This window comes from Lactuca serriola, chromosome 7 (assembly GCF_051521515.1).
Source record: "Lactuca serriola cultivar US96UC23 chromosome 7, Lser_US96UC23_V15, whole genome shotgun sequence".
NCBI classification, from domain to species: domain Eukaryota; kingdom Viridiplantae; phylum Streptophyta; class Magnoliopsida; order Asterales; family Asteraceae; genus Lactuca; species Lactuca serriola.
The window spans coordinates 167,481,544-167,504,667 of record NC_136414.1 but is presented as its reverse complement, the minus strand read 5'-3'; positions in this window follow the sequence as shown (position 1 = coordinate 167,504,667).

Sequence of the window (23,124 nt, the reverse complement as noted above, 5' to 3'; positions counted from 1 at the left end):
GAGAGAGAGAGAGAGAGAGACTTTTAATATTAAATATATATATTTTTTTAAAATAAGGCAAAACTTCATAAATGGTCCCTGTGGTAGTGAAAAGACAAAAATACCCCTTACTTAACGGCCAAAAACTAACGGAGTTAGCGAAAAGGACCAAATTTTAAAAGTTTTGAAACCACAGGGACCATCTGTGAGGTTTTTTGAACTTAGGGACTAAACTTGATATTTTCGGAAACCACATGGACCATTTTTGAAGTTTTGTCTAATATTTTTTTTAAATACATATAATCACGTGTAGTTATATGTATCTAATCACATATGATTTACGTGGACAATATTCATTTTTGTGTTCTCAATTCACTAGTTTTTCATGTGTATTTAATCACATGTGATTATATGTATTTAATAACATATAAATCATATATGATTCGATACATATAATCACATGTGATTATATACAAGAGAAAACCTAATGAATCAAAAACACAATAACAAATCTTTGTAGGTGGGGGTGGTGGAGGCGGGGTGGTGGTGATTGGAGGTGGTGGTGTGTGGTGATGAGTGGTGGTATGTGGTGATGGGTGGTGGTGGGTAGGTAGGTGGTTGCAAGTGATGGTGATAGTGACGGGTGATGGTTTTGGTGGGTGGTGGTAACGAGTGGTTTTGGTTGGGTGGTGATGATGGTGGGCAGTGATGGTGGTGACGAGTGTTGGTTGGTGGTGGTGGTGGTTGGGTGGTTATGAATGGTGGTGGCGGGTAGTGGTGGTTGGGTGGAGATGGTGGTGGGTGGTGATGGGTGGTGGGTAGTTATGAATGGTGGTGGTAGTTGGGTGGTGATGGTGGTGGTGGTTAGTGATGGGTGGTAGTGGCGGATAGTGGTTGCTGGTGGAGGGTGGGTGGTGGTTAGTGATGGGTGGTAGGTGGTTATGGTGGTGGTAGCGAGCAGTGGTGATCGGTGGTTGGTGGTGGTGGTAGCGAGCAGTGGTGATGGGTGGTGGTGGTTGGGTGGTGATGGCGGTGAGTGGTGATAGTGGTGGCGGGTGGTGGTTGGTGGTGGGTGAGTGGGTAGTGATGGGTGGTGGTGGCGGGTGGTGGTTGGTTGGTGGTGGTGGTTGTTGTGGTGGTTGTGGCGGGGGTGGCGGGTGGTGATGGGTGGTGGGTAGTAATGTGTGGTGGTGGTGGCTAGTGGTGGTTGGATGGTGATGGTGGTGGGTGGTGGTGTCAGGCGGTGGTGATGGGTGATGGATGTGGGTGGTGGTGGTGGTTGGGTGGTGATGGTGGCAACGGGTGGTGGTTGGTAGTGGGTAGTGGGTAGTGATGGATGGTGGTTGGTGGTGGCGGGTGGTGGTGGGTAATGATGGGTGGTAGTGGAGGATGGTGGTTGGTGGTAGTGGTGGGTGGGTGGTGTGTAGTGATGGGTAGTGGGTAGTGGTAGGTGGTTATGGTGGTGGGTAGTGGGTGGTAGGTAGTGGTTGTTGGTGGTGGTAGCAGACAGTGGTGATGGGTGGTGGTGGCGAGTGGTGGTGGTTGGGTGGTGATAGTGATGGCGGGTGGTGGTAGCGAATCGTGGGTAGTGATGGGTGGTGGTGGGTGGTGGGTAGTATGGTGGTGGTTGGGGTGGTTGGTAGTGATGAGTGGTGGTGGCGGGTTGTGGTTGGTGGTGGTGGGTGGTGGGTAGTGGTTGGTGATGTGGGTAGTTATGGGTGGTAGGTAGTGGTTGTTGGTTGTGGTGGCGGGTGGTGGTGATGGGTGGTGGAGGTAGGTGGTGGCGGCGGGTGTTGGTGGTTGGGTTGTGGTGGTGGTGGCGGGTGGTGGTTGTTGGTGGTGGTGGTGGTGGGTTGTGGGTAGTGATGGGTGGTGGGTGGTGGTTGGTGATAGGTGGTGGTGGTGGGTAATAGTTGGTAGTGGTGGGCGGTTGTCGTAGGTGGTGGTAATGGGTGGTAGGTAGTGGTTGTGGGTGGTGGTGGCAGGCGGTGGAGGTGGGTGGTGGTGGTTGGGTGGTTATAGTGGTGGGTGGTGACGGTTGTGGTGGGTGGTAGTGGTGGTGGGTGGTGTTGGTTGGGTGGTGAGTGGTGTTAGTTAGTGGGTTTTTTAATTGTTTGTAACTATTTTTTGATTTATATAAATATTATTTTATATTTTTAATTAAAAATTTGTGTAGTCTAAATTTGTTCTCAAATGTTCTCACGGGGAAAATGTTCTCGATTGAATATATATATATATATATATATATATATATATATATATATATATTCGGGAGCGTTCAATTGAGAACATTTTCCCCGCGATAACATTTGAGAACAAAAAGTTATATTCAAGGGTTGTCCAATTATACTGGGTTGTACATCTATACCAAGATTGTGTCCAGTATATAAGTCGGGATTTAAACCGGTGGCATAATTGTAAATAAGTAAATTGCTTACATATTACATTTTATCGTAAAAAGTAATATAAGCTGGTTCCAAACATATATCGTCTGAATCCTCAAACGAATCAAAAACACTCGTCTCTCTCAACAGAAAACCCTCTCGCATCTCTCTAACATTTCAGTCATTTTCAAATATTTTCTAGAAAAACGATTCCATATGTCGTCAACAACTGAAAAAACGCAATCGAAACTTTCATCGGAAGGTAAATATCACTTTATTCTCATTATTATCGAGTTTCTTTTTATGAATATCACTCGATTTTTCGAGTTTTCCTACTATTTGTTTCATCAATATACAGGAAATCGTCATTATTCGAAAGTTTTTTCGAAATCAAACCCTAGTTAACAATTTACCTAAGTTTTCTGTTAAAATAACACTCGATTTTACTAATATTAACGATTAATTTCTTGATTTAGTGTTCTGTTACTAATATTATGATTAAAACAAAAAGTTTCATCGAAATGTAAATAAAGTCGTTTTGAAATTGCAGATGTTACTCAAATATTAAAAAAAAACATTGTAGAAAGAGGATAGATAGAAAAAACATGCATGAAGGTAATAAATCATATGACTGTGTTCAATCATATATGATTTGCTGATGAATTCTTACTTATAATGACAGTTTGCAATCATATATGATTTGTTGATGTTATGACCTCTAAAATGATTGAATCACATTTTATGATATTTATACATAGAACAAAGACTGAATCACATATGATTACAATCTACTTAAACAATATATTACTTATTTGTCATGAGTTGAAATAATCATATATGATTTTCTTATAATACATATATTTGTACATCTCAGAAACCAATAAAGAGCAGCCAACAAATAAAGAAACGGGTACTCAAAAATATACAAAAGCAACAACCAGAAGATTAATTCAAAATGCTATCACTTAAATAATTCAATAATCGGTTCTGATTCATATATTTTATGTGTATAATCAAATGTGATTTTCTAATTATATATGTTTTTTTTTCAGAAAAAAACAAAGAGAAGCCTACACAAAAAAACCTACTGAAAGCAAAACAACAAGAAAATCACCAAGAAATATAGTTCAAAAAGGTATATTTCAATCACAAATGATTATGATCACAAATGATTATGATCACATATGATTGATATCTTTTATATACCAAAAACATATTCAATAACATGTAATTATTATCTGTTGTGAACATTATATGTACACAAAAGATATTTAATCACATGTGATTAAAATTGACTTTTTGTCTAACTGATTCTATGTACCAAAAACAGCTTCGTTCACCACCAATAATATGATTTACATGGAAAATATTTGGTTTCACGTGTTGATTCTATAGTTGTTCTTGTGTATTTAATCACATGTGATTATATTTATTTAACCACATATGACTCGTATGGAAAATATTTATTCTTGCGTCGATTCAATAATTGTTCTAATATATTTAATCACATGTGATTATATGTATTTAATCACATATGATTTATGTGGACAAGATTCATTATTTCTTTCTCAATTCAACAGTTGTACTCATGTACTTAATCACATTTGATTATATGTATCAAATCGCATACGGTTTTTATTGATAATATTCATGATTCAATATTTTTTCTTATGTATTTAATCATATGTGATTTTATGGGTTAATCACATATGATTAATGTGGAAAAAGAAAAAAACTATTTAATCAAAAATGCGAAAACGAATCTTGTGTACAGAAATCATATGTAACTAAATGTACCAGAACAACTATTGAACAAGAATGTGAAAATGAATATTGTCCATATAAATCATATCTAATTAGATACATATAATCTCATACAACTAAGCACACAAGAACAACAACTGAATAGAGAACGCAAAAATAAATATTATCCACATAAATTCTATGTGATTAGATACATATAATCACATGTGATTAGATGCGTTTAATCACATATCATATATGTGGACAATATTTATCTTTGTATTCTCGATTCAATAGTTGTTCTTGTGTATATAATCATATTTGATTATATGAATCTAGTCACATATGATTTATATAGACATCGTTATTTTTTACCGTATAAATCATATGTGACTAGATACATATAATCACATATGATTATATGTATTTAATCACATATGATTACAGTGGACAAAGAACAATTATTGAATCGAGAATGTGACAATCAATCTCATCCACATAAATCATATTTGATCGGATACATATAATCATATGTGATTATATGTATTTAATCACATATAATTTACATGGTGTCACACCCCAAAACCGGAACGACGGAAACGTTCTGGGGTGGATGACGTCATGTCAAGTATCACAACATATGCAGTATAGTAATCAAAGTACAACAACCATTGCATTAATAGTAATAGTTTTACATAGTTTACATTACATAGAAACATCAAAGTAATACAAGTAATAATATAAGTGCAGCTTGGTACTAAACTGTCTTCACCAAAAGCTCCTGGGATGTACCTGTCTATTGCTGACCTGAGAATACAAGTTATTTGAAAGCGAGTATCAGCATTTTTTATAAATGCTGGTGAGTTCATAAGTATTTAGTGTCATTTTATTCAAATAACTTTATAAAAAGTAGTAGTTTAGAATCAACGGTGTATTAGAGTCCTTTCCAGAAAATCCTATATTTTCTAAATAAAATCAGTCTTCTACCAAGACCCGATAGTGTTATGTTTTAAAGAGAATTTCCCTAAAATATTATCATTACCAATATACGGTATTTGACTTTAAAGAAAGTAGAAGGATATCACAAGTAAAAACTTTAGGGAAAATAACATAGGCCTCAGTAGGAAATACTGCTGACTAAGGCAAAAGAAATCATAGACTCCAGGAGAGTATCGAATGAATGACATGTCTGGCTCAGTCTAACGAAAGGAGACACAGACCCCAGACAATATCAAATGAATGATACGTCTAGCAAGGTCTAAAAACAGTGAATACAGACCCCAGACAGTATCAAATGAATGATACGTCTAGCAAGGTCTAAAAACAATGAATATAGACCCCAGACAGTATCAAATGAATGATACGTCTAGCAAGTTCTAAAAATAGTGAATACAGACCCCAGACAGTATCAAATGAATGATACGTCTAGCAAGGTCTAAAAACAGTGAACACAGACCCCAGACAGTATCAATTGAATGATACGTCTAGCAAGGTCTAAAAACAGTGAATACAATGTTAATTCCCGTTACCTTAAGGCCATGAATTATAAGGTAACCCCGAGATACTCGTAACCATACTGATAGACACTAGAGAACTTGACACCCTGCAAGCGTCGGAAAGAATGTGACATTTGTCACCCCTTGGCTTGGTAGGCCGTGGACTGTAGCTAGCAGTCAGGGTGTGGGGGTGTCAATCTCGTATAGATCTATACGCACAATGCTCGCTCTCCCTACAGGAGACTCTGGTTACCAACTAGACAACGGAGAAGGCCGTGTCCTGAAGATGCATCTCGTGTAGTGAGTTCTGATGTAAATACTGGACTAATGATAGAGACTCACAAATAAACTGACCGACGTAAACCTATATGTCTATACCTATATGTAAACCTATATGTCTATACCTGTATACAGGAGACTCTGGTTTATCTAAGTAGAAGTGTTTCACGAAGTAGAAGCGTTAACAAGTAGAAGCGTATCACGAAGTAGAAGCGTATCACGAAGTAAAAGCGTATCACGAAGTAAAAGCGTTAACAAGTAGGAGTGTATCACTAAGTAGAAGCGTATCACGAAGTAAGAGCGTATCACAAAGTAAAAGCGTATCACGAAGTAAAAGCGTTAACAAGTAGGAGCGTATCACTAAGTAGAGGCGTTAACAAAGTAGTAGCATTTAACTAAGTGGGAGCATTAACTAAGTAGAAGTATAACGAAGCAGTAGTATCTAACAAAGTAAGGGTATAAAAACATGGAAGAAAACTTTGATGAAAACTTTGGAAAACCTTTATACTTAAGAAAATCACGACTTGGTATTCTTTTGTAAAATAAGTTTGAAAACCTTTAGATATCCTTTGAAAACCTTTCATAAACAAGTTTTAAATGAAACTTTGATAAAACATTATAGGTAAAGAAATCCTTTGTTTAAAATACTGTTGTAACTAAATCTGAAATAATACATACAGCGCGAGAGTCAATTTGAGAAAAGCTTTGAACAAGTAAAGACGTTTTAGAAAACCATTTACAGTATCATACTTGGTAAAACAGTTGACAGTGTAATAGATCCTTGTGCATGCGGGTTATCAATCACATGTGATTGATATGATAACTGGCATGTTTTAACTTGTATTCCCCCCCCCCCCATAAAATCATGTAAAAACATTTAAAAGGTTAATTCAGGGGTATGAACTCACCTGTTGTAAGTGGATCCGACGAAGGTGCCGGTTGGGCGCTCGGTGTCAAGTAAAGACTTGAACACACTTAGTGACCTATTAACATATGGTGACATATGTTTACATACAATTAGTAAATATAATACTAATTAAACATGTATACGCATCCTAAAATGCGGAAAACACTTTGGTCAAGTGCTAGGAGTGTCCCGGGTAACATCTAAGGGTGTGTATGGCCTAGATAGGGAGTTTTCTCTTCAAGAGTGAACTCTTTATAGAGTTTACGGCCCTAAGACCTTATCCCCATGAGTTTACGGCCGTAAAGTCATGGATGGTGTGTTCTTTGATGCATTAAGGTCTTATAACACTTGTGGAATTAGGCTAGGTTCAATTCTAGGGCTTATGAAGGGTTTAAGGCTTCAAAATGGGCCATTTAAGGAGTTTACAACCTATGACTACTCCTTGAGGAGTTTACTACCGTAAACACATGAGTTTACGGTAGTAAACTCATGTTGGTCCATTTCTTTTGTTTTTTGGTGGTTCTAACTCATGCATGTAAGGTTCTAGTCACTTTTAGGAGCATAGGAAGGTTTTTAGGGCACTTAAACACCCTGGAAAGGTGTTTACGATCTAAGGAGATGTTCTTGGGGAGTTTACTACCTTAAACACATGATTTTATGGTAGTAAACTCATTTTGTCCATGAATCCTATGTTTTGGTGGTTGTAGGTTAAGCATACGAAGTTCTAGGTCCAATTCCAAGCCATACAAAGTGTTAAGGGCACTTTAACACCCTTTGGGGTGTTTATGGTCTAAGAATAGGTGTTTATGGTCCAAGAACCTTCTTGGGCCATAAACTCAAGTGTGACACATATTTGTATGCTTTGGTGCATATCATGAAGGAAAATAAGGCTCTATGCACTCAAGGAAGTTCATGGAAGCCCTTGGAGTTGTTTAAGGGGTAGTTTAACACTTAAACAAGTGTTTATGGTCCATGAAGATGGTTTTATGGTCTAAGAACATCCTTAGACCGTAAACTCATGTTTACTCCCCATTTGGTCCGATTTTGGTGTTCTAAGTCATTTCGGGTAAGCCTCTAAGCCATTGCTAAGCATGAGAAGTGTTTGGGAGGGTTTTTGAGTATTAAAACCCTCATTCAAGGGGTTTACAGTTTTGGGATGCTCCCAAGACCTTAAACTCATGTTCTTGGGGTTTTTGGATGATTAAGTCACGAATTTGCAAGCTAGATAAGTTAGATAACAAGCTAGGAAGGTTTACTTACCGATTTGAGGCTCGGAGGGGCGATTTTTGACCAAAACCCATTTGTAGAGAGAGAAAGTAGAGAGAGAGAGAGAGTCTAAGGTGGGAAAAGGCTTCTAAGGAGTGTCCACCCACCCTTATATAGGGCTTGGGTGTTGTATCCGTTATACAACTACCCGATATTTATGTTTAACGAGGTTTAAAATTTTACCCGGTTAAATGGCCGCGAATAAAAATAACTTTTTCCAAATAAATGGAAAGATAATTTACGTGTTTTTATTTTCACTTGACGAATATTAATTAAAATATTCCAACGGGTTTAAATCCAGTCAAAAATATTTTCGGGATAAATTTGGCTAATTTTTGACGTAATTAATTTCGACGTTAAAACTAACGGAAATTTTTCGGTTGTCACACATGGAAAATATTTGTTTTCACGTGTTGATTCAATAGTTGTTCTTGTGTATTTAATCACACGTGATTATATTTATTTAATCACATATGATTCGTATGGAAAATATTTATTATTGCATCGATTCAATAATTGTTCTAATATATTTAATCACATATGATTATATGTATTTAATCACATATGATTTATGTGGACAAGATTCATTATTTCTTTCTCAATTCAATAGTTGTACTCATGTACTTAATCACATGTGATTATATGTATCAAATCGCATATGATTTTTATTGATATTCATGATTCAATATTTTTTCTTGTTTATTTAATCATATGTGATTTTATGTATTAATAACATATGATTACTATGGAAAAAGAAAAACTGTTTAATCAAAAACGCGAAAATGAATCTTTTGTACACAAATCATATGTCACTAAATGTACAAGAACAAATATTGAACAAGAATGTGAAAATGAATATTGTCCATATAGATCATATCTAATTAGATACATATAATCTCATGTAATTAAGCACACAAGAACAAAAACTGAATCGAGAACGCGAAAATAAATATTTTCCACATAAATTCTATGTGATTAGATACATATAATCACATGTGATTATATGCATTTAATCACATGTGATATATGTGGACAATATTTATCTTTGTGTTCTCGATTCAATGGTTGTTCTTGTGTATATAATCATATGTGATTATATGTATCTAATCACATATGATTTATATAGACATCATTATTTTTTCCGTATAAATCATATGTGACTAGATACATATAATCACATATGATTATATGTATTTAATCAAATATGATTACACTGGACAAAGAACAATTGTTGAATCGAGAATGTGACAATGAATCTCATCCACATAAATCATATATGATTGGATACATATAATCACATGTGATTATAAGTATTTAATCATATATGATTTATGTAGACAATATTTATTTTTGCGGTTTTGACTGAATAATTGCTTTTGTGTAATTAATCACATGTGATTATATCTATATAATCACATATGATTTGAGGTGGACAAGATTTATTTTTTCCTTCTCGATTAAATAGTTGTGCTCATGTACTTAATCACATACGATTATACATATAATCACATGTGATAAAATACATGAGAACAACTATTGAATCGACAAAGCAAAAATGAATTATGTCCACATAAATCATATGTGATTAGATTCATATAATCACATGCAATTATATGTATTTAATCACATATGATTAATTTGGATAAAGATTTGTTTTTGCATTCGTATATAATTACATGTGATTGTATGTATCTACTCACATATGATTTAAATAGACAAAATTTGTTTTTTCCAAATAAAATCATATGTGCTTAGAAACATATAATCACATCTGATTAAATATATTTACTCACATATGATTAAAGTGGAAAAAATAATTATTGAATCGAGAACGCGAAAAGAATCTTATCCACATAAATCATATGTGATTAGATACACATAATCACATGTTATTATGGTATCTATGAATAATAACAGAAAAAATAGATATAAGAACAGAGAAAAAAATGATAAAGTTTTGTGGAACAACAGATTGTCTAGTAGTATTAAGCTTAGTCTCCCCACCACCATAGAACGTGGAAGGCAATAAGAATAATGACTTAAGTCAACCTATATGGATATAAATATGGGCAATAAGTTTTGTGGAACCTTGGTTGAAAGCACCCTTAGCTAGTTAACAAGAAAACACCCATTAGACACCTTGTATGGAAGTTTTAGCACAATATCCCACTAAGACCACCACCTTTGAGTGCATACTAGCTAAAAACATGAACACACCCTTCAAAAATCACCCAAAACCGTGAACACCTTCCTTGGGCCACCCTTGGCCGTAAACCCTCTTTTGGGACCTTACTTTAGTATAAACTCCCTTAGTGGACCCTACTAGACCATAAACACATTCCTAGGCAACTATTTGGGCGTAAACACTCTAAAATATCAAGGCTAAGCCGTGAACACACCCCTAGGTAATGTCTTGGGCGTAAACTACATAAGGATTCCAAATTTTGACCATGAACACTTCCCTAGGAAGCATCTAGGGCATAAATACCATAAAGACTCCAAATTTTGACCATGAACACCTCCCTAGGAGGCATCTTGGCCGTGAATCTTAGTTTATGATCCATTTAAACCATAAACTCCTCTCAACTCAAATGCGTTTACGATGCTTATTAGCTGTAAGGGACTAATTCCCAATGCCAATCTCAGTAACTCATGAATTAACTCCTAGAAATCAATATTACCCAGCAGTATTCCAAGTAAGCATCCCATCAATTTCCCTATTCCATATGAAAGGTGCGTAAACCCATTCTCCATTTCACTCACTCTGAACATCTGCGAACTCTCCCAAGAACTCAAGATTTTGCTCCAGAAGCCATTTCCTTCATAATTCCTTCCAAATTCTTGTAAGTAAATTATGCATAGTCAAATGCTTCATACAATTAGTGGTTGCAAATCTTATACTCACACATATAATTATGTGTTAATAGTTCTACGCTAGCAAAATCCTCAAGACGATCATTCAAACTCTTCAAGTGTTAGGACTTGAACTTCTCATCACCTCTCCAAATCACCCACCAAATCAAACCAAGGTGAGCTTCATACCCCTCTTTTTGATGTTCTCATGGTTTTGGGGGAGGATACAATTCAAGGGTCTTGTGAAATTTTAGTATAATTGATTGCTTATGCATGTATGATATGATTTATGTGTTTAGAGTTATGAACCATATATATATTGGTTCAAGAACTCGATATTTTTAGCAATTCTCAAGGTTTTGAACTATATATCTCAATGTAGAAGTTAGAAACAAAAGCTAATATGTTTATGAAATATAAATCATAAATTTTTGAATCAAGAATCATAAGGTTTTGCTCCCAAAATTGTTTAAACAAATTGTTAAACATAATACTTTGGAAATGGTTAAATTGGAGTATTAATGATATTTTGGGGACCATTTTCGGCCACATGTATATATAAGGACCATTTTAGAAAATGGAATAAAATCAGAGACTTATTGAACATCTCAATTTTTAAAGGACCCAAAAATGGAATTTTTGGATAAACAAGGGCCTTTTTGAATATTTTCATGAATATAAGTCTAAAATGAACAATTTAAAAGAAATGGGCCATTTTCGACAATTCACCTAGTTTTGAACCACTTATTACACCTTCTAACAAATATAAGCCTTATTTGATAATTTATAAAAAGAAGGGCCATTTTTGCCAATACCGATAATATTGGGTCATTTTTGATAAATATGATTCCAAGTGGATTATCCTCAATAAACTAAAATGATAAACCTAGTCAACTAGCACAAATATTGTTATTTATTAAATAAAAGATTTCATCGATTGCTCAAAAACCGGTTGGTATTCTAGTCAGACGAGTCTCAAAAGTACCTATATATATATATATATATATATATATATATATATATATATATATATATATATATATATATAGAGAGAGAGAGAGAGAGAGAGAGAGACAGAGCTAGGTTCAAATGTTTTTAGCAAGTATTGTGTGCCTAAATGCACCAATGAGAATTGAAGAAATAATAAATAATTAAATAAATCATTTAAGGATATTCTGGACATTTTATACTTTTTAATTAAGGAATCATTTAATTGAAATCATGCAACTAAGGAAATAAAATCAATATTTTTGACCTAGTCTCTCTCTTGCATCGTGTCTTATATTCAAGTAATTACCAAGATGAATGATCGACACCCCACAACACAACCGATCAAGACCTCGATTTCTTCTTTCTTCTTCCAGTCGGCGCACACCACAGATAGAAGGAGTCGATCGCTTTTTTTTTTATACGCACACACAAGATGGAAAAGAGAAACGCACGCACCCCTTTTCTTCCCTCCTGACGATTGATACTTGATCTCGCATAATCCTAATCAATATTCTGCCAAAATTACCTGGATTAGCAAACGATGCCCTGCACCGGAGTCGCTCCTCTCCGGCTCTCCTCGGATTTCATGGTTCCAACTCAATGATCTTCTTGCAACGGCCAGATTCAATCAATAGGTAAAGGCTCCTTCTTTTCTTTTTGTTCTTGTTTGATTTGGCAGAACTACATAGGTGTTCATTTGATTAAGAATCGATGGATGTTTGTAGAAATGCCTCAAAGAGAATTCGGCAGCTTTGTTGTAGAAATGGACTGAAAGAAAATTTAATTTCTATGTTGCACGCCAGGTATTTGTAGAAATGCCTCAAAGAGTATTTTTTTTTATTTTCTTCATTAAATCTTTTGATATGTTTTTTGTTGTTGTTATTAACTCCTTATTTGTTAATTACCTGAGAAGCATCAATCTTTGCTATTGGTATTTGATTTTTTTTAATCAATTTAGGGTGAAGATTTGATTAAGGGTTTATAAGAGATTTTCACAAATTTGAGACATTTTAGAGCTTAAACATTGTATGAATGAGAAAACTCTTCTCAAAAGCATTTGTAATCACCTGATTAAATAAGCAATATGTGTAAAATATCAAAATCTAACCTTCTAATATTTGAAAAATATTAAACTTAACATGTTCCACTGTTCACAATTTTATAATCTTGATTTAGTAGCAAATTTTATGTATTCTGTCAAAATGTATTCTATGTATTCTATCATATTCTATGTATTCTTCTAGAATATATAAAGTGCTAGGAATTGCAAGTAACATTCTAGTAATTCTGACAGAATGCATTTTTACATTCTATGCTTTAGAATGTTTATATATAGAGAAATACGATTGCAAATGGAAAATCACATGCTTTTAATTCTTTATAGTGGCATGTAAAGTTATAACTAGCAGATTTTATTTTATGTATTCTGCGAGATTGTATTCTATGTATTATGCAAGATTGTGTTCTGTATATTCTACCGGAATGAGTTATATGTATTTTCCCAGAATGTATAAATTAATAGGAATTGCAAGCAACATGTTTTTAACCATTATTAGTTTTTGTTGCATTTGTGATAGGAATGGTTGGAAGAATGGCTTGAAGACCTGATAAGAATGACTTGAAGAATGAGCCAAAGATTGATGACACTCATAGTTTAAGAATGTTCTTATTTTTTAAGAATTACACTTGTATTTATTCATTAACTGTATATTCAAGAATGCTGGTTTTTTATGATATTCTTTTAGAATATGTATAAATATATTAAAATGTAGAAGGCTATTAGTATGTAAGAATATGTATGAATTTGTATTTAAGTTCGAATGTATATGAAAATACTAAAATGTTGTTATTCTTCAACTAGGAGTTCAAGAATTATGTTATTCTTCATTAATATTCTACTAGAATAAAACTATGAAAGAACATCATTCAAACAAAAATCCATTCTGGCGGAATAAAATCGGTTATTTTTACAAATTATGTTTAGAATTAATTAGAATTAATTTAAAAAATTCAGATTTTAAAATTAGAAGTGTTAATGATCCCTTAAAATCCAAAAATTACCTTTTTTTAATATAGGTTAATTGACCAAAATACCCCTTTGCTGAATTTTTTGTGATTATATGGTACATGCTACTCTACTGTAATATCATAGACCCTCAGATCATAATCATTGATTTTATTCATCCGGTGGTCCAGATCTGTGCATTGTGGCACACAATAGTTAGTAAAAACAAAATAACCTAATCCTATATATATATATATATATATACTAATAAAAGAGTAGTCTTTTTGCCAAGTGTCATAATATTAGAACTCCTAATTAATATGATGTCACTTGTCATTCTATTAATTCTCTATTTTAAATTCATTAAACCTCCTAATTAATGTGATGTTATTTGTCAATCTATTTATTCTTTATTTTAAATTTTAAATTTTATATTATTGTTTTCATTAGTCCACAAATAAAAAGAGTCTAATATATATGATAAATTAATTCCACATATTTATTTGAATCAATAATTATAATTTTAGATAACTAATAAAAAAATCTCTTAATTAATAATGTATTTAAAATTTTATATAAAATAATTGATTAATAATTTTGAATTTTTTACTATGAATATTTAATTAATTTTGTAACCGTGGTTTCCACGGGTTATAGACTAGTATATATATATATATATATATATATATATATATATATATATATATATATATATATTAGTGTACGTTTAAAGTCCTGTAGGAGTTATAACCAGAGTCTACTGGAGGGAGAGCGGGAATTTGTGTATAGATCTATATGAGGTTGACACCCCGCACCTTCGCTATTCGCTACAGCTAGATTGGTCACTCTAAGGTGACAAATCTCTTTTATCGATTTGGGCGCCTGAGAAACGCCAAGATAGGCCTCCATCATATTAGTATGGTTATAACAGCTCACTAGAATATGATATTGCTATTTAGAAATTTATGTAGGGAAAACCTTACAAATAAATTGGCACATTGTGTTGACCGCCCCTATGCATGGTAGTGATTGCCCACATACGTTGTGTTGATCGTCCACTTGCGTTGTGCGTAATGTCCACAATCGTCTGTTGATTTCTCACACCTCACCAGTCTTAGGGTTTTTAGATCACCATTTTGTATATCAGAAAATATGGGATTTTCTGGAGTAAACGATTTTATACGATTCCAAAAACGACAGACTAAAACTCACACATGTAACTATATTCAATTGGAAACGGAACTCACGATTTTCTTATACAAGAAACTATGGGATTTTCTGGAGTAAACGATTTTATACGATTTCGAAAATGATAGACTAAAACACACACATGTAACTACACTTAATTAGAAACAGAACTCACGATTATTTATACAAGAAAATATAGGATTTTCTGGAGAAAACGATTTCACAATTTCGAAAGATGATAGACTAAGATACACACATGCAACTATACTAGATAGAAAACAAGACTTACAACTGTTTTGATAAGAAAACACTAGAATTTTCTGGATTTCTAAACTATCACAAGTTTTATACGAAAATGCTTATGAACTCACCAACTTTTTAGTTGACGTTTTTCAAAACGACTTGTATTTTCAGGAAATTAGTAATCAGGTTAAAGGGACGCGGATTCAGGATTACTTTGCTGTAGTTTGGAATTTATTTACTTATGTCTCTTTTGTGTAATTTGAAGAACAAACACAATATGTAAACAATGTAAGTTTGTTATCTCAATGTATGATGTTTGGATTTGCTATGTTTCATTTATATGCAATTGTTATCCTACTACACAATGAAGTCATCCGCCTCCGGACGTTTCTGCCATTTGGTTCGAGGGTGTGACATATAATGAAAAAATTATATGTAATAGTATAGTCTGGTAGAATGATTTATATATTTTGTTTCTTTGTTATTAATAAGTGTACCATTATCATAGATTAGCATAATTTTTTTTTTCTTTTCTAAGAATATATGGAGTTAGGTTAAATGTTTCTACTATCTATTGTTTGCATGTAGGATTGATTCTGGACCAATCATTTTAGTTATTTTAAGAAAGTAATTAATGCATATTAAATGCTGAAGATTTAATTAATAGTCATTATATCTTTAACATGTCATATGCATTAATTATTTTCCTAAAATAACCAAAATAATTGGTCCAGAATCAATCATACATGCACAGAATAGATAGTTAGAACACAATAACCTAACCATATATATATATATATATATATATATATAATATAAAGTGACGATTGATGTTAAGGTTTCTTTCAAAAGGTTTATATGATATAATTAACAATGCATTGTATACACAATATGTGAATGATCGAATATATTGGAAACAATTGATGCTTGTGGTCAACCATAAATAGGATGTGAAAGCATTGGTTAATAATGAATAAACTAGTTTGGATGATACCTTATTCCGTAAAGTAGTGGGAGACTGGATGGACCCTAGGATCATATATATATATATATATATATATATATTTATATATATATATATATATATATTTATATATATATATATATATATATATATATATATATATATATATATATATATATAAAGAGAGATAAAGAGAGAGAGAGAGAGAGAGAGAGAGAGTTAGGTTCAAATGTGGTTGGACATCTATTGTGCGGACGTGTGGATAGTGTTATTCTGTGAGAATGAGTAAGATAATTTTTTGTTTGGTAATGTAAATATGTTCAATATCACATAAATATTATCATTATCACACATTTTCACCAATTAACCCGTCTATAAAGTTATTATGGGCATTTTTTTTATGATTCTCATCCTGTCAGGATGTGTTCTTGATAATAGTATTCTTTAAGAATTAGAATGAGTGAAAAAAGATGTGTGAGACCAAAAATGAATAACAAATACCGAGAATGCATGATAATGATGATATTTATGTGAGGCTGAACATATACACATTACCAAACAACATATTCATTTAGTCATATTCATAGAATAACACTGTCCACATAAATCTATGCAATAGGTGTCATCCACATTTTCACCTAACTATATATATATATATATATATATATATATATATATATAGAGAGAGAGAGAGAGGGAGAGTGTGTGTGTGTGTGTGTGTGTGGGAGCTAGGATCATATATAATCATTATTATCATGTGAATGTATAACAAAGTGGGACCATTGATCAAGTTTTGATCTAATGGTTGTGGTTATATACTAAGTAAACCTAAAGGGTAGTTAAGTAATTTCATTGAGTAATTAATTAAATAACAAAACTAAAAATTATATAATTATGAAAGTTTTTATCTCCTAATTAAACCTTTGTGCCATCATATACACACACCACAAAGGGTCGGCTGATCCTATTCATCCTTCGTCTTCTTCTTTGATTCATCATAACTGGTAATGGCATGTTCTTTGAAATCCCTCACATGGATCTCATCATACTCGAAAAACATACATATAACTTTTGTTGTATACATGTATTGTTGAAGTAATTCTAATATGAATATTAACGTTCGATTATTCATATATTCATTATAATGTTATTATTCTATTATAAATTTATGGATGTATATTTTTGTAGTAAATTCCAATTTTAGTTTTCACATGTGACTATTTATTTATTCATTGTTGAATAATGACATAAAGTTGTAGATACAAAATTCATAGTAGAATAATAACATAAAAATAGTGTTTTTACGTTCTCACACTATTTACTGTTTTTATTTGAACTATATATATATATATATATATATATATATATATATATATATATAATGTATTTTAATTCAATAGAAAGATTTTTTTATTTCACATTTTGTATTTATTTTAATTCAAATGTTTCCATTTCCTTCCTTTAATGAAACTCGGGAACAACAATTTCTTTTACTTTCTTCTCAATTCCACCAATTTTCTTTTTTTTACTCTCATTAAGTTGAACTTGGGAACGGGGTGTAAAATTCGAAAGCAAGTCGGTAAAAGAAAAAGCTTGAAGATAGACTGTCAATGGCGGTGGAGGCTCGTATTGGAAGAGAAGGATGACAATGAGTCTTATTAGAAGAGAAGGGCGGCACTGAGTATATGTGCAGACTAAATTTGCGAAACCATGTGGCTAATGTGTAAACCAGTTAAAGAAGAAGGGTTAGAAACGTGCAAACCGAAAATTAATGTGACAACTCTTGTGAAAATGAATAACTATGCTACTGCTCCCTAAACCCTTTGTGAATTAATAGTATATATTAATATATAGTATTTTTATTAAGACCATTAGCATGATTCGTGAATGTTTATTTTACTGATGTAATTTAGTTTTAAATTCTTTTTTTTTGTATGCCATTGCTACCGTAATATCCCCTAATCTAATAAATAAGTAGATTTTTGCCACATGGCATTCTACAAGCCCCCCAAAATCGAATTTTCCTGCTACTTTTTACTAAACTGAATTGCCCAAAATGCCCTTCATTTCTTTTCTACAATAAGTATCCAAACTATCAGGCAAAATATTATGATTTCCGTTGCATCCTTTGTACCTAGAAAAAGCAAGAAATTAAGAAAATCAAAAACAAAATCAACATTCAAACCCATATCCCCTAAACATCGGCACACCCGTCTTCAAATCTACCTTATCGTTTCCTTTATCATCGTATCAATCCCTCAATATTTCCTATGTATCTCAATATATCTAGGGTTTTTATTATCCCAAACAGTGTTGAAATGGAAGTGATGAAGTCATATGGTTCCCGTCTTCCCTTTGTCAGTCGTATGCTTTTCTAAAAGTCTTCACTTTCATTTGGAAGAGTTTTGTGTCAACAACAATGACTTCCTTTTGTGTTCGTCTCTCTAACATCACTCACCCTCGAAGGGAAAGATTTGAACATGTTTTCTTATTTTTTTTATTGTAACATGTGTGTTTGTTCTGTTGTGTAGATTCAAGAATCGGCAGTTCAATCTTCTATGTTCTTCTATTGTCTAATCTATATTTTGACACGTTTATGCAGGAGGAAAAGATGGCCAACAGGATCAATGGAGATACTTTCAACCCCATCTCTGTATTTTGCTTATGGTTTGAAGCATGTGTGAAGGTGGGAAACAAGGTCCATGGAGTCAACAATAACCCCACCTTTGTTGCATTCATTTATGAGTCCCTTTTTTCACTAAAATTGGTATTTGGTAACGAAATGTAAATCATGTATCTCTATAGTAATTCCTATCATTTGATGTACTTGGTCATAAACGAGCTAGGCCCATTTTCAGACTAAAAATGCCTAGCCTCAACTGCATTCTGATGTAAAAGCATTTTCCACCTATGGATCGTACGCCACCAAATACAAAGTTTTAATTTCATAAGAGTAATTCGCTAATTCGAATTTTGGATTTTCTATCCGTAACGAAACAAGGTTCGATTTCATGTTTTATTTCATAATTTTCTATTTTTAGGTGTCTTCAGGTTTGTTCTTTTTTTTATTTACTTTTTATATATGAGGTTTGTATAAGAGGAATTTCTCATGGTTGTGATTTTTCTTAGGCTTGCAGTTTTGACCAAAGCTCAGTGAATTCACCATCTTATTACATGATTTTCAGGTAAACTATGTTACAAACCATTTCTCCCACCCCTTCTTTTCTTCTACTCTTTTTCTGTTAGATATGTAGTAGAATGGGCCATTAAGCAGGGTTTGAGAAACTTTCCTCTGTCTGAACCGTGCAAAGCTTTCATATGATATGGTTACCTTTTTATAAGTACTTGATGGCGTGTTTAATTGCTTTCTGATGCAGGTTTTGTTGGTGATTGATTTTATCGCAGGTTTCAAGTGTTGGATATGATAAATGGAAAAATGATGTAGAAATGTATGTGGTTAATTGGTTATACATAATGCAACGATTTATATACCAATAAAGGTGAGCTTCTTCTTAATTTTGAGTTTTTTTTCATAAGCCCTCACCTTCCTCTTGTATATTTCTTGCACATTACTCTAAGACATTTGTATTGTCCATTTATATAACTACCTGTAAGGTAACACAATGATACCTCATGTAAATTGATAGTTTTTGTTAAACATACTTTCACCATACGACCATCTTTTATCTGTCTAAGTGAGCTGTCTTTAATTCTTTCATTTTATTCTCGCCTCTTGAACCTTGATTTTAAGATGCAAATTAAATATTTTTTTTCTAAACAATGAGCTAAAATATTGGGCCGAGTTATGTTGCTTTAGGAAGATGACAGACCATATCTGGATCACGAATGATTTATTGCAAAAGTTTCGGTATGCTTCAAACATGGTAAGAATTTGTTTATTGATTTTCTTATATTTAATTTCAAGGTTTTGATTATTGATTTTATGAACTCGTGGTCTTTTACTATGCTTTAGTGGAATTTGGAACCTGGTGAATTTGCATCTGGCGTCTAGGCAAAATTTTTGTATTTGAAGATGGCAATATGAAAGGGTATGATTTCCAGTGTAACTAACACATACGGAGTATATGGGTAGTCAATATTATGAGTTTTTTGTCAAATAATATTACACAATTAAAAGACACTAAATTAAAGTAGATATAATGTTTTATCCTTTATAAGTTATTGTTTATATAAGAAAAAGAAATAAACAAAGAGTCCAAATATATATATATATATATATATATATATATATATATATATATATATATATATATTTAAAGTGGAACAAGGCTTATTATATCTCAATTTTTATTTTAGGTATTGGGGTTGAAACTTGAACGGTACTTATTACATTTCATCATGGGATGTTTGAAACTATTTTGGTTCTGAAAACTTTTTGAAAATAGGACTAAGGAGCTGTTTCTTTCTAAATTAATGGGCTTAATTGGGTAATCCCTTAATCCCTTAATCGGATGGAATTTCAAAGAATATTCAACCTAATTTTTTATAATTACATCTTGATCATTGAGTATTCTAACACTTCATGCACAATGCTTGCTTATTAAGAGGTACACGTTAATACCTGACATTTTTCTGACAAGTACAAGTGATTTTTTTTAACTTCTAGTTGAAGCCCCTGAACATTGTCAATTTAACAAATATGATGTCAATTCATACCATACTTTATGTTTTTTGCTCCTATGAAGTTTATGCAAGTTTACGGCACATCAAATGGTCACACAAAGGACACCAAGTTATAGTAAAGTGTTTTTATTAATATGTTTATAGAGTCAAATATTTTATGGGATTTTCTAATGTGTGCCCTAAAGACATATATAAGAAGTATTAATTATGAAAAATATTACCATAATTAAACTCGAAATACGTTTATTATATAGATTATTAATGTACTTCATATTTAATTATGGTAATATTTCTTATAATCAATGTATTTTATAATTCATTATAGTAATATATACCATCAATTAATGCTTCTTATATGTGTCCTTAAGACACATATTAGAAAATCTCATATTTTATTTCTTCTTTTATGACTTATGATTAACTTCTCATGGAGGATATATGACAACATCCTTCATGCATGTCTTTACATTAACGTTTATGCTTCGATGTTTTGTGTTAATGTTCTTGAAAATCATGTTATGTAATAGAAGGCTATTCTTAAAAATCGTTTAGCTTTGGTACTTGTAAAACAACAATATAATTTATATTTAACAAAAACATAACATATATTATAAATATATTTTAATGGTGATGATATTTTCTGATGCATTTCTTTTATGAAATATGACACCGACACACACACACACACACACACACACACATATATATATATATATATATATATATATATATATATATATATATATATATATATATATATATATATATTATTTTACATCTTTTGTTCAAATTAAAATTTGCATTCTCAAACATTTGGATCGATGAACCTTTTATTTTTGGTGACAACATAAATAACTTGAAATAACATGTCAATTATATTATTATAAGCCTTTTTATGGAAAAAAGAATGCAATAATAGTAAGTTTCATATCACCATGTATAATTATCTTTTTTCTTTTTAAGTTTATTAAATTTTATATATCATTGTATAAACATGATAATATCACCATTAAATTTTTAAAGATGTTTATTATTTAAACGTCATATTTAACATTTGTTTCATTTTATTTTTTTGAAATGACAAACTAATTAATCTACTCCTAAATACTATATGTGTCTCCTAAGAGACTTGAACGCATGATCTATTATTTGAGAGAGTCACCTTACCACTAAGCCAAAGACCATTTGGTTTAACATTTGTTTTTATTAACCTGTGTAGTACACGGGTCTCACACCTAGTATCACATTATTTAAGAATATATGTTCATATTATTCTGAAATTGTAACTGAATATCTAAAATATCATGCAAAAATTTGATCGGTTTGAAGAAAGAAAAGTCAATATTTTCAAGACTCTTCTCATATGTATGAAAAGTCAATTATATCAAGAATGTTATTCTTATATATACATATTTATTTGACTAACTAATTAGCCTAAAATCGGGTTATTTTTTTTCGAAATAAAATGTTTAGGTTTCATCATTTATAATTGATTTTATAAGAAACTTTTTAATAGTAATCTATATAAAATATTTGAATTTCCAATTTGTAGGTTGGCCTATCTCTTAATCAATTTAAGCCTTAGCCAATTTGCTATAAAACCTCTATAATTTCCAACATCAAGCAGTGAAAAAGTATAGAAAAGATGATTATGTTAGAAACAATATAGGACAAACATATAATAACAAATAAAAATTTGACATTGATACGTAAATAAATCATAATAATAAATTAAAACATGGGAGAGAGTATATAACAACATGAAGTAATAAAATCCAACTTGTTTAAACATGAAATTCTTAACTGTATTTTTTATATTATTGTTCAATCATGTAGCAGAACTATTCAGTAGTTTGGTGTATTCTCTTGGATACAAGCTTAAATTCTGTCAAATTAAAGGCATTTTTGTGGCATTAGTGATTAGGAGCTAAATGAACGGGTCCGTCATCATGTCAGACTCATCTTTGCAGTCGAGTTTGAAGGAGGTGGAGAAGATTATAGGGTATGAATTCAAAAACAAAGGCTTGTTGAAAGAAGCTTTTACTCATTATACTTACAAAGATATCGATTGTTCTGAATCTTATGAACGACTCCTGTATCTACTTTCAACAGATCTAGATTGATGTTCAAGACGACCGCCTTCAAGAAGATCAGATCTGGTGTTCACAGCCACCAAGTCGTGG